This window comes from Anser brachyrhynchus (genome assembly GCF_964034855.1).
Source record: "Anser brachyrhynchus genome assembly, chromosome: 2".
In the NCBI taxonomy this organism is placed as follows: Eukaryota; Metazoa; Chordata; class Aves; order Anseriformes; family Anatidae; genus Anser; species Anser brachyrhynchus.
This window is the reverse complement of record NC_137695.1, coordinates 57,702,558-57,717,089: the sequence shown is the minus strand read 5'-3', so window position 1 is coordinate 57,717,089 and position 14,532 is coordinate 57,702,558. Positions and strand designations below refer to the sequence as shown.

Below are 14,532 nucleotides of genomic sequence, written 5' to 3'. Positions count from 1 at the left end.
TATGTATTGTTTAGCATGACGCCAGATGGTATGGAATACCCCTTTGGCCAGTTTGGGTCAGCTGTCCTGGGTCTGTCCCCTCCCAGCTCCTGCTGCACCCCCAGCCTGCTCGCTGGCAGGACAGAGCGAGAAGCCAAAAAGTCCTTGGCCTGGTGTAAGCACTGCTCTGCAACAATTAAAACATCAGCATGTTATCAGCGCTCTTCTCATCCTAATCCAAAACATAGCACCCTACCAGCTACTATGAGGGAAAATTAACTCTGTCCTAACTGGAACCAGGACACTGACCATTCTACAATTCTTTACAAGGCAGTGGTAGATGATACCTTTGTAAGGTATTATAAAATTAAAACTATAAATACATATAATTATACATTTATTTATATAAATAGATTATAAATACAACAAAATATATAAAATAATAGGTACATTGTAAAATAATATTCTGTTGCTATACCATCCAAGCAGAACAGACTTGTTCTTGACTTAAAGGCTTATAAAGTAGAGAGTCTTCAGACCCCAATGTTCTCTAGTGTCTTCTGGAATGTTAGATACTTAATAAGCACTAAGAACTAGGAATGGTTAGTTGTAGAATTTCTAGGTGTTCCCATTCAATTATTTCAGACATTTCTGTCTTAATACCCAATTTTTATTATTATTTTTTTTTTAGATGTTATGATCCATATTTTACTGATTACACCAAAAATACAAGAATGGACATTAGTTCATGTTTTTTATATACATTACTAAACTTCATAATTTGGCTCATTATGTTGTTATGTTGTGTACTATATAATACACATCTGTACTGTAAACACTGTCACATAATAGCTGATGTTTCTGTAACAGGGGCTGTCTCAGATGATTATTCAAAATAACCATAGAACTAAATTCAAAGTGTCAGTAAAGATATTCTACTTAATTTTAAAAGGCAGTGGTAACCTTTTTATATTTAAAAGAATTGTTTCCCAAAGCTAAGCATATGGAAATGTCTGTTTGAGTAGTGGTACTAATATAAGGAAACACTTATTTTGATTATTTCCAATTTCATTGATGGGATTCTTCTTGCAAGAAATAATTTACAATGAAACATTTTGACTCATTTAATGGAGTAACTGCATCAGTCAACATAGGAAGAACAACTAATGTTATCTACCTGGACTTCTTTAGGGTCTTCAACAGAGTCTTACATGACACCTTGATCTCCAAATTGGAGAGAGATGGATTTGAAGGGTAGACTATTTGGTGGATAAGGCATTGGTTGAATGGCTTCAGCCAGAGAGTGCTGGTCAATGTTTCTATGTCCAGATGGAGGCCCCCGGAAGTCTGTCACGTGATCAGTATTGTATATCTTTATCAACAACATAGACAAAGACATTGAGTGCACCTTCAGCAAGACTGCAGATGACACCAAGCTGAGTGATGTAGTCGATACAACTGAAGGAAGGGATGCCATCCAAAGGGACCTGGACAAGCTTGAGTGGGGAGTGGGCCTACATAAACCTAATAAGGTTCAATAAGTCCAGGTGCAAGTTACTGCACCTGGGTTGAGGGTCAGGACAATCCCAGATATGAGTACAGACTGGGAGAACTCATTGAGAGCAGCCCTTCAGACTTGGGGGTTCTGGTAGATGAAAGACTCAACATGAGCCAGCAGTGCATGCTTGCAGCCCAGAAGGCCAACTGCATCCAGGGCTGCATCACCAGAGCAGTGACCAGCAGGTCAAGGGAGGTGATTGTCTCCCTCTACTCTGCCCTTGTGAGGCCCCACTTGGAGTGCTGTGTCCAGGTCTGGGGATCCCAGCATAAGAAGGATGTGGGGCTGTTAGTGGGTGCAACGAGGGCCACAAAGATGATCAGAGGCCTGGAGCACCTCTCCAATGAAGAAAGGCTGAGAGAGTTGAGGATTTTCAGCCTGGAGAAGAGAAGGCTAGGGGGTAACCTCATTGTGGCTTTTCAATACTTAAAGGGGGCTTATAACAAGATGGAGAACAACTCTTTTTTTCTCAGGCAGACAATGACAGGACAAGGGGGAATGATTTTAAACTAAAAGAGAGGAGATTTGGATTAGAGGTTTGGAGGAAATTCTTTACTCAGAGGGTGGTGAGGCACTGGAACAGGTTGCCCAAAGAGGTTGTGGACACCCCATCCCTGGAGGTGTTCATGACCAGGTTGGACAATGCCCTGGACAACCTGTTCTAGTGGGTGGCATCCCTGCCCATTGGAGGGTGTTGGAACTAGATGATCTTTACGGTCCCTTCCAACCCAAGACATTCTATGATTTCTTAATGATCAATGCTACACAATACATTTCTGAGGCAACTATACTAATAGATAAAAATTCCTTTGCAGGGAATGTCTTAAATGAAGGTAAGGCAGTCAGCAACACCAGCTCACTGCACTTAGGAATGTTTATTTCAACAAGACATTTAAATGTCAAAGTTCAAAAAAATAGCATAGAGGAAGAAGAATTTTTCCTTTTTTTTTTTTTTTCATTCACTCTGGAAACATATCACTAGATTCCTTGTATGCTTTTAGCAATGTTACTTCAAAAACACAGTGTTGTATACTGTATTTCCTTGTGGCTGTGCTGCTTTGACTAATCAATCATACAGGCTGAACACTGACTAAAATCGTGTTACTTAGGTCAGATAAATTCCAACAAAAACTTCACTTGGCAAACTCTGAGCTGCTTCCATTATCAAGTGGATTATCATGAACAGCTACAAAGCTGTTGTCAAGTAGATCATAGTCTCTATCACCTTTTTCATGCGTGTCCATCACATGACCATACATACCTATGTGATAATCTATCGGGGATGAGTCAAGTCACAGGACTGGATTTACATGAGGAATTCCACCCTATGAAAGGAGAAAAAAGGTGAGTTTGTCTCACAAGAACTACTATAAGAGTCCATAGGGCTTGTCCTGATGGGAAGGTTAGTGCAAATGGGTTAATATGCTTTACTGAAGTTTGAGTCCTGGCTCTGAAATTATTATGTGTGTTTTACTATGTGGATGTGTGTGGAATATGATTGTATGCAGAATATATATAGATGCTAATTGGCCTTTATGAAAAGGCAAAACTGAACAATAGGAAATTATTCCTGCAGAAATAAAAGGCCTATTAATTCATTTCTAGAGGAAATTATTTTATTTATTTTTGTCAAGTCTGTAAATATGTCCATATTTATTTCAGATAGTGAAGGATATGTCTAGCTTGGGATACAAGTAGCAGCAAGGAAGAATTAAAAATATCAACTGTGCTTAATTTATTTTCCTATGTCAATAGCTTATGATAGATGTATAGAGATTAAAATGAAATGTCTATAGAAGTATAGCAGTCAAAAAAAAAAAAAAGCAATACCTTCCATCCAATGACCTTTACAATTTAAAGGATGAAGAGATAAATTATGCACAAACATTTTGTTATCTCCAAGAGGAAAGTGCTAGTAACCGAACTCTAGATGGCATGGCCTGAATACAAATGAGCACGCTAACTGAGCTGATTTGATCTTAAACAATCATCTAAGTCAATAATACAGTGTTACTGAAAGAAGTAGTCCTTTCATTAGGGGCGGCATACCATGACAAAGAGTATCCCACAGTGGCATCTATCCCGTCATTGATTATGCGCTGCTAATCATTGAACTGTGGCATTAAAATCAAAGGTCTCCATTCTACTGTCAGTTTCTCTCTTTTTTTTTTCCCAGACTCTTTTAAGTTCATTTCTCAAGCAAAATCAAAATCTTACCAAAAAAAACCACAATCTTCAATCTTGTGTTCACCCTGGGTTTTTTATTTCATTTTATTTTATTTTATTTATTTATTATGGTGGTGGTGGTGGGTTTTTTTTGTTTGTTTGTTTGTTTGTTTTTCCCTAAGGGAAGAATGAAAAAATGAGTCACAGAGGACAAATGTTAGTGACATTACCTGATGTGACAGTGGATGATATGACAACATAATAGTCCTAAGGTAGTGTAAGAATCAGCGTAGAATAAAATTGAGTGTCTTTCTCTAATATGACCAGGAAGGGTAAAGGAAAAAAAAGAACTACATTATTTTTAGTATAATATAATTTAAAAATCCTTCTTTCCTTCTACAAACCATTTTATTAGAAATTCTAACCAGGAAACTGACTTCTCTTGTGTGGAAAATACAGGTAATAGTTCTGACAGAAAACTGTTATCAAAATGATGTTATTTACAAAGTCATATTCCTTATAGCCATTTAGAAGGCAAGATAAATGATAGAATGTGTTGCTTGATAAACCATATGACACCAAGATGTTCTGGGGTGCACTCACTGACTGTTGCTTTCTGTTGTGTAACATCTCCATTTATAATGCACTGTGACCTGAATGCTGTTCTCCACACCATCAAGTGGGAGTTAGTAACCTGCAGAGGTGATTGAAGTGACTTCTCTGAATTAAAGAAGGGAGAGAAAGGGCTGCTAGTACATTTTTTATGACACCCTTTGATTGCATAGGTAGCTTCAGGGTGTTGTTTATGCTTACTTGCCTCCTCTGACCTTTGGGAAGAAGGAAAATGTCTGAAGAAAATACTGTATTTTATGAAGTTCACTGTTGTTTGTTAGATGTCTTATGTGGTGATAATGAACTGCTCAATCAGAGTTATGTAATTTTTTTTCCTTAGTTATTTATCAGTCACAGTAAATAAACTTAATGTTCCTCCTTCTTTCCTCCACTATAAACCTGTAGCGGTGCTGCACTCTGCTGAGCAGCTGCTGTGTCTCACACCACCCATGGCTCTGCTTCACTGGGGACTGTGTATAAATAACATGCATGATCATTTAGTAGGGACTGGGATTTTGGATGAAAACAGACTTATAAATGCAGGTTTGTTATCAACAGGCAACACATTTTAAAAGGTAATGGTGTGCCAAATCAGAACATAGTTTTAATTTTAATAAACTCTACCAAAGTGTTCTGACATGTTAATTCAAAGTTGAAATGAAGCTCTGTTGCTTTTGCAACTTTTCATAACAAGCAAGCTCAGTGTTTCTGAAGTACATCTTATTTTGGAGTACAACTGAAATTAAGCCACATGGTTTTCTTCCTCTCCACCTCCAATAGATGTAACTATCCTCTGAAAAGTAGTTGCAGAAATGGAGCAATGGGACTAAAGTTAAGTGTGCAGGTTTTTTTCTATGCTAATTTGTGTGCAATTGGAAAAAACGAAAAAAGAAAAAAAACTTTTGATTGCCAGAGTTTTGAACATCAAGATGGATTTATTTATTTATTTATCTGGGGCTCAAAAATCCAGCTAAGAATAGATTTTGTAATCAGAAACAAGTGTTCAACTTGTCAAGTTGCCTCCTTGGTTTTAACATTTTAGCTATCCCACTGCCTTTTCTTTTATGTGCTTGAACTTGGTTTATAAAAATCTTATTAAATCTGGGTTCTGGTTAATGTTTCTACTACATACTACATAAATTAGATGTTAATTCTGGTCATGTTTTATCACTGTGGTTTGCAATGCTAGTAGAAGTTATCAAAACATCCAGAAAATACTATCCCTTAATAAAACGACACAAGTTTTACATGTTTTGGAATATAGTTATACTTAAAAGCAAACTACATTTTAATCTCTTGCTTTTCAAACTGCTTTGTTTGTAGTGCATTTCAGTTCAGCCTTGTCTTCTGCCCTTATTTGAAAGGTTGTTTACAGTACAAAAGTAGAATTAGCTCATTCTTCTGTGGATTCAGTGATTAAAATACTACATATTATCACTAACATTGATAGCTCAAGGTGAATGAATTAAAATTGGCTGTTTTGCATGGGGAGTTTCTGTTTTTTAATTAAAGTGGTTGAGTTCTGTTTGTTGCAAATGGTAGGCTGCATGTGTTAGCTCAATAAATATGGGCTGGGACATCAGGATTTTTGATAAGAATCCTGAGGGCTTTTATTTCAAAGGTCTTTTCCATGCTTGTCTTTGCAACCATTTATAAATAAAAATATCTTCAGGCCTCATGAAAATATCTCATTTTGCTAAGGCAAAACCTTATATTAAAGAGGCCCTCCTGTTCAACTTCCACTTTTTTTTTTTTTTTTTTCCCTTTTCAGACTTATTTAAGCAGCTTTTGAAACATTTGATATTTAGCTTCCTCAGACAAACTAACATAAAATTTGTCCATTTTTGCCATTATGTCTGAATTCTATTACGAAATAGTGTATGGCAGTGACATGAAATTTCATTGCCAGTGCAAGGATGAAATTTCTTGCTGAGAGTTTAAGATAATAGTCCAATAGTACAACCTCAGGGCTTAACTCTGTCATAACTAAGAACAAAATATTCAGTTGGGAATCCTGAACAAAAAGTCTGCTATCTGCTTCACAACTGTAACTTGCTTGTAAGTATGCCCTAAAGTTCCCCGCTCTGTGTCCTGTCATTAGGAATTGCAATTTTTTATAACTCTATGTTTTTGTTTGTAGTTCTCCAGCACAAATGAGACCAGCAGATTTTTTTACTTCCAGGGATGTCTAGTACAATATGTACCAAACTGCCTAGGATAGTAGTCTTGGAAGTTTAACTTGTGTTACCAAACCCTTATCCATAAACATTTTCTCTACTGATAACTTATTCCTCACTTATTCAGTGCTTGTCTCTTTTGCACTGCTTGCAAGGGCATGTGATGCCAAGCTGTGATGAAAGCTAGTAAAATCTTCATGGTTCTGAAATGTTGAAGTCATTTCACAGGGCATAGTAAATATCAACTATATTAATATAGTAATGGTATTATTCTGAGTATATATGCTTATTTGTTGTTATTTCTTGCTTACACTTGTTCTGTCTTCCATTTTCCCTCATTTAGAAGTCGTTTTCCACAGGCGAATATAACAAACTATCATAAAGACTGATCAGAACTGAAAAGCAGAAGGAAAGTGAGCTAATTGCTATGTAATTACGACTGAAAACTGTAATATTGGCACTAGGCTCAATTCTGCTCTCATTACACTTCTTTGATAAACTGCTGCCTCTCCCTGAAGTCAATTATGATGCTTTGGTACCACTGCCAGAACTGATGCTCTTCGTGTCTGTAAGTTCAACATAGCTACAGGGAGACAGCGTTTTCTGAATGTGCAGCACATCCATTCATAAACTTAGTCTGACAGCAATCAACCTGGATTTTCTACAACTAGAAAATATCTCCAAGTATTTTGCCTGTATAATTAATTACTCAGCAGAAGGTGCATTTTGTGAGGTACCTGTTCAGAGTAAACATTCTATAGAATGACAGCATAGAAGTTAGGCTGTCTCTTATACTCTTTTAATGTAGCTTGAAATCTCAATGCAAAAATCTGTGTCTCAGCCAGAGTACAGATGAAAATTGATTAGTGGAGACTGATTTATCTCAACTGAAATTGAAATCCCCAGCTCTAATTTTTTTCAGGTAAAATAGCATGCAGCCAGTGCAATCATTCAAAAGAAAATAAATTATGGTTTGGGTTAGAAGAGACCTTTAAAAATCATTTAGTGTGTGTTTCAACACTCCCCCCTACACACACACACACCACACACACACACACACTTGTGCAGGGACATCTTTCTCTAGATCAATTTGCTCAAAGCCCCATCCAACCTGATCTTGAACACTTTAATGATGGAGCAGTCACAACTTCCTTGAATTCAATAAAATGACATTCCATCATTCTTCATAAGAAAGCAGAATGGAACTTTTTGGTTAACTGTGATCACTTAGCTATTCATTTTATTTTCCTCTGATCTTGTTCATTTGTGAGACAAAATTAATTCTTTACACATTCAGCCTACTGTCCTGATAAACTGCATTGAATATAGAAGTTAACTTTGTAAATGAAATTAAGAATGGCTTAATACATTCTTTTTTTTAAAAAAAAAAAATTTTTATTTTTACTTTTATTTAAGGAGAATTTATTGAGAAAAATCAGAGGCCCATGACACATCAGCTTGACTTTATTATTATTATTATTATTATTATTTTATTTTTTACTTGAATTTTGTTTATACTGAATATTTGTTTTCAACATCTGACTTCATTTTTTGGGGAACAAAAGATCTTAATTATACTTGATCAGATGTATCTTCATTAATCTGTTATGGGGTAGGAATGGGATGGAGAAAAAAAGTTTGAAAGGCTCTGTTGCATATGGGGTATGATCTTAGAAATAATATAATAGCAGATTTTCCTTATTCTGACTGGATATCCTTCATTTGCATTTGAATTAAAAGAAAAAAAAAAATCAAGCTTTTTGGTGATCTTTACCCAGAGTCATTCTAGATAAGTAGTAGTGAAGTAATTTACTCATCTTTAAATGGACAAAGTTTCAGTGCATTGTGCAGGTTATTTGAGGTTTGATGAAAACATCCAAATCTTGTTAGAGACCTAAATATGAGACTGTCTTATTACAAAATAGCATAATTACTGTGTTTAAGGTGATTGGCAATATACTGTTTTTAAAGTTCCCAGCACACTATTGAATACGGAAATTCAAAAATACTTCATAGTGCTTTAATGAAAGTGTATTATTGTTGATGATGCATATATCGGAATGAAGCAATTTAAACTGTTGCTTGAAATGTAGAATAAAATATGAATTCAGGATAGTATCCATACTCACTTTCACAGCTATTTGGGCGCAAATGTTGTCCCGAAGACAAAGCACTACCTGAAGAAGCAATTTAACTACTGAGAATTCATTCCACAAATAAATTCAGTGTTCTGTAGTTGCATTTGAATAGATTTGTAAAAGCATTTAATGTTTTTACACTGCATTTAGTCAGTATTATTGTCATGAACCTGTGTGGTGTCTTTGGCAACCAATGCAAAGTCAGCTCTCTGACATCTGAATGTTAGGTGCTGTGCTGTGCTGACCTTGGCTGGCTACTGGACTCCCACCCAGCTGCTCACTTGCTGAGGCAGTCTCAACCAGGCAGGGGAGAAAATAAGATGGAAAAGTTCACAGGTCAAGATAAAGACAGGGAGATCACTTAGTAATTACCATTACAGGCAAAACAGAGTCACCTTGGGGAAAATTAATTTGATTTATTCCCAAATAGAGCTGGATGGAGGGAAACAAACATAAAAACCAGAACACCTTCACCTCATCCCACCTGCTTCCCAGGCTCACCCCACCAGACTCCTACCTCCCCCAAGTTCCCAAGCGGAGCAGGGGGCTGAGGAGCGAGGGCTGCGGTCACCCCCAGCAGCTCCTCTGTGCCACCCCTTCCTCCTCACACCTCTCCCCTGCTCCAGCCTCGGCTCTCCAGGGGCTGCAGGGCAAGCTCTGCTGGGCGCCTGGAGCACCTCCTGTCCTGGCTGCTCGCAGGGCTGCTTCTCACAACTTTCCTCACTGCCAGGCAGCGTTTGGCCCTTGCTGAGCTCCGCTCTCCCCGAGGAGCCCACCCGTGGCCGAGGGGCTCAGCCGGGCCCTGTGGTGGGGCCGCTGGAGCCGACATGGGGCAGCCCTGGCCTCGCCTCATAGAGCTGCCCGGCAGGCCCCTGCTGCTACCTGGGCACCAGCACTTATTGTGACACAGATGACTCTTCGTTGCTGTATGTATGTATGTATGCATACATAGTGTTATATTTACATATGTATTTATGTATACATTTATATTTACAACAATCATCCTTCACTTGAAACATAATGGGAACTCATGATCCAGAAAAGGTAGTAAAGTGTAATTTGTGGAACTTGGTGTTCAGATATCTGATTAAAATTGGAGAGAATGGGCTGTAATTATAAATCACCTTTATTTTTCAGATATGCTAATTTAACTGTGCTGTTTTCCTTGGCTGACATGTTAAACATGTAGTAATAATAAGGTTTTACCAAGTATAATTACTAAGTACTCTTGGCCTTAAAAATGTCTCAGAAGTATATGTGCATGATAATGAGGATACCGTAATAAACAATGCTATAGTCAACACCATTTGCATTTGATAATTAGAAAAAAAAAAAAGACAACACATTTTTTATTCAAAAAAAGACATGTTAACTGCAGAATAAGCTGGACAACTAGTGCTGTTGTAAAACACATTGGGTTGGATTTCCATAACACATTAAAGTAAAACAGGTGTGATCATTTAAATTGGAGAGAGAAATGCAGTGGCATGTCGTATGTAAAAATCTGTCTTGCAAATCTATATGCATAACATTCTCCCATCCAGCTTTGAAAACAATGAATTACATTATTATTCTGTTTAATGAGCATTTCCGAATGGTTCTTTTCCAACTCAGGATATTCTATGATTTTATGAGACAAAAAGGAAATATGAATACTTGGGCCATTGTAAATACATTTGTTGTTATTAAAAAAAAAAAATAAAAAAACCTGGATGTCTTATAATTAGCCTCCAAAGCAAAAGAAAGGGATCAATGGTGCACTAGCCCTATGCTTGGTTAAGCCCTTTTAAAATCAGTTTTGATCACCATTAAGATCAGAAGTGAGTAACTGGCTTTCCTACTTCAAGTTTTCTTCTGCTTTCTTTTTAAAACAAAGAACCTTTGTCACAATAATGTCACTGGGAATAGCAAAACTAACTTGCTTAAGGATGCTTTGTCAGTTCCTTCCAAAATGAGATGAATTCTGCACAGGGCAATGCAAAGAGTGAAGGTAATAATAGTATTTGCCTCACCATCCTTCCATTGGTCCACTTCAGTCTCTACCTGTATTGCATTACCATCAAGATCTGAATTAGCAACACTGATCTGACAGACAGTGGATGTCCTGTGATTTGCATTCTATAGCCTGGTCAATAATGGTCTTTCAGTTAAGTAGCTCATTTTGAAATGTTGACGTAATTTGTTTTATACAGGAAAATACAAACACATGGTTTTGCTTTGGGAGAAAAAAGACACCACAATATTTATTTAGTCACAATATATTGTATGTATTATAGGTACCTGTTTTCTTATAAATCTCCTGTGAAGTTCTTTGGGCAGAAAGGCATCACATTTCTCACAGTTAGTAGAAGCACTTGAAGGGAAGAAATCCAAACAGAAAGTCTAAACTAAGACGAGGCTGTAGCGTCCTCTGCAACCAATTATTGGTATCTTCTGTGATTGTTCTGTTTATCCTCATGTTTTATTTTACTCCATGACTTCCTCAGGTGTTCTGTGGAATATCATTGGCCATTGTGTCTTTTGGATTGTATGTGTGCTTCCCTATAAGCAAAAAACAAAACCCAACCATCCCTACAGAATGATTCCTTGCCAACTTTTTCCCTTATATCCTCTTCAAAAAATCTTATGAGTTAGACCTCTTTAACTTATTATTATTTTTTTCTTTCTTAAAAATGAAAGAATGAGTACCAATAAGAAACAGAACATGTGGTAACTTGATGTATAAAATTCTGCCTCTAGTTGGATTCTAGCTGAATCCCGCAAGTCATTTTCCAAAAGGACAGGCATGAGATAATTAAGAAGTAAATAATATAATTCCTTCTTCTGAATAAAATTTGCATTATTATAAAATTTAGATTTTTTTTTTTTTCTGATCAAGTGCACAAGCACTGGCCCTTAATCAGTTGCATAGTGTAGACTAGTGTCAATGTATCAGTACTTTTTGCCTAAAGCTATTAGGAGGATGTGAAGGTATGAAAGCAATGCTTATACTGACATTATAATGAGACATTACTGGATGCATGCTTATTGCATAACCAGCCATATCTTCATTATGTAAATGATACTAGAAAATTAAAACAAAGTTTAAAAATCTTTTTTTTTTTTTTTAAGAAAAGATTTTTTTTTCTTTAACATGGGCCTTTAAAACCATTTGACTGTATTAAATTATCAGGACAAAATATAAATAAATCATATTCTATATACCAGTTTCTTTAGTATAATGTGATGTAATTTGGATGCTCATCTTAGTGGCATCATTCTGGTGTGATGAAGAAAAAAGGATTTCATAACGAATTAGTATTTCAAAACATTACAAAGCAGGTAAAGTAAATTAAATGAAATTATATATTAGTTGTATTTTTAATAACGATGTCAAAGAAGATAATGACCCTAGCAGAGACTGGGGTCTGCACTTTGTATAAAGTGAAAAACTGAGCTAGCCTTTTCTTTCTCCCACACCCACCAAAGGCGGTTGCTTAAATTGAGGAGTTCAGCATCTGACTATGCAGTTCCTTGATACTGCTTCTTGTGTTCATGCTGAGGGTTAGTAAAGGCCTGGCTTTCCTTTCATTGGTATTTTATTCCCTTTTAAGAAAATTAGAAAGGCCTGCAACACTCCAAATCTGTATCTCCTCACAATAATGAAAACGGTGATAGATTTTTTTTTTCCCTGCTAAGATTGTAATGTCTCCAATGAATGTAGAATAAAAAGCTGGACTTTGGGCACATACAAACTAAATGTTGTGTCCACACTGCATTTTATGGGATTATAAACTAGTTGGCATTGAAAAACCTGAGTTCATTTTTCTGACTGATGGTTCTGAATTTAGCTCTCCTCAGTTAGAAAAAGGAATTGACATGGATATTTAAAAATGTTTGCTATTTTCTTCTCATGAGATTAAATCATTCAGTTTAAGTATTAACCTTATTCCTAAATTTTACTTCTGTTAGAAAACCCCGCGGGGGGGGGGGGGGGGGGGGGGGCGGGGAGGAGGGAAGAATGGTGAAATACAAGCAGTTTGCTTGTTGTGCTGGTTATCCCATGGCTACAGGAGTACTCTAAATGCTTTATGAATATGATATACTTGTTTTCTCTAAAGAGACAATGAAAGTAAACAGCAGTGCACAAACATGGAATTAATAATGTCTATGGGAAAAAAAAAAAACTTCGTTTTTTCTGAAGTAATATTTATTTTCGGCTGTGCAAATTGAGAAACCATTGTCTGCATTTTGCATACCCTGATATTTTTTTTCTTTGTTGTTGTTTTGTATTCATGGTATTAAATATTTTTTTCTGCCTGGTAGGAGCAGAGTTTTCTTCACAGCCATTATGGGGAATGGGTAGCTTTCTAGTATAAAAAGCATTCAGAGAGGAATCTCAAGCTTTTGCTGTGAGTTAACTTGAGAATTCTGCCAAGCATCCTAACCAATCTGCAAATGGGTGGATAAAAGCATTTTATCATCTCTTATGAAATTAAATTCTTTCATTTTGTGAAATGGTATGATGCCTACAATGGTGTAGGTTCTATACAAAATGCTGAAAATATCTTTGTTTTGCACTTGTGGTATACTGTTTTGTTTGTTACTTGTTTTGTTCCCTTCAAAGATAAAAGCTTAATTTTAGAGATGGAAACCTGTTGAAGTGATCACGAAAAGTTAAACTGACTGGATATGGTGTCATTCAGGGAACTAGTCATCATGCATTATCTGTGGATCTTGAAAAACAAACAAACAGGCACACCAAACAAAAAAACAGATGCTGCTTGTTGATGTAAGGTAGACTGAGAGAGAACACAGGCAAGGTAATTGGAAAATGTATTTAAAGGGACTTGACAAGATAAATCAAGAAGATTTTCAGAGATCTCTTCTCTCTTCCAGCCTTGTGGGTTCTTTAAGCTTTTATTGAAACCTTACTCCAAGGTTGGCTTCTCCAAACTTAACTTAGATAGGTACCTCTGTCAGGGAAAAATCCTACCTACCTGCAAAGATATTTGAGAAGGAACTTTATTGGCTGTAACATCCTCCATAACATTCAGGTATTTACAGTAATGAAAAAGTGAGGAAGAATATTTAGGTGTCAGAAGGTTAAAAACTCAGAAGAGGCATCTGAGGATTGGATAATTTGCAAAAAAAAAAAAAAAATTATGAATTTAACTTTGCTTGGGTTTGAGACTTTATTATTCCTTATGAACTAAGGACAGTTTAATGAAATCCCAAGTGTACAACCAGACTGATTTGCTTCTGAATATTCCACATACAGTTGACCTGATTTTGTAAAATAAATAAATAAATGAACAAATAGGATGGAAGATTTCACCTTGTAACTCTTCCAGGTGCATACTATGCAAAACAGTTTATAAATTTATTATTCATAAAGGATGAAATAGCAGGATGGTATGAACAATTGCCAAATTCTAAATGTGTGTGGACTATGCTTTCCTATGATTCTTGATCAATATTAGGATAGTTCTGCAGACTCTACAACAAAAACAGAAATCTGGGTTAGTTTTCAGTGTACATTCAAATGGTAGGAAAATCTCCCTGTCTCCAGAGTGGGCTTTTTTCTTTCCACGTTTTTCTAACTAAAAACAAACAAACGAAACAAAAAGAAAAACAAGACAAAACAAAAAACCTTACTGAGCTGCATTTCAGAAACAATAAAATAATGTATTTAATAATTTTTAAATAATTCAAAATTAAATGCTTATAAGTAATAAAGACATTCATTTAATTTTAAGGACCTCCATTCTTTCCAAATATAAAATCCTACAGAAAATATATATTTCTTTTATATTCTTTATTGAATTTTTTTTTGAAAAATTTCTGAAAAATTAAAGAGTACAAAATTTGGGCACACAATTTTTCTATTTTTCTTTTGTGAAATGTTGAAATGTATGTTAAA

At 36.0% G+C, this 14,532-nt stretch overlaps 1 protein-coding gene across 4 annotated transcripts in view; it reads left to right on the top strand.

Moving 5' to 3' along the window:
* The window catches only part of CNTNAP2 (contactin associated protein 2), a 1,160,459-nt gene that overhangs the window by 337,921 nt on the left and 808,006 nt on the right, over positions 1-14,532 (top strand). The gene's annotated exons all lie outside the window — the stretch shown is intronic.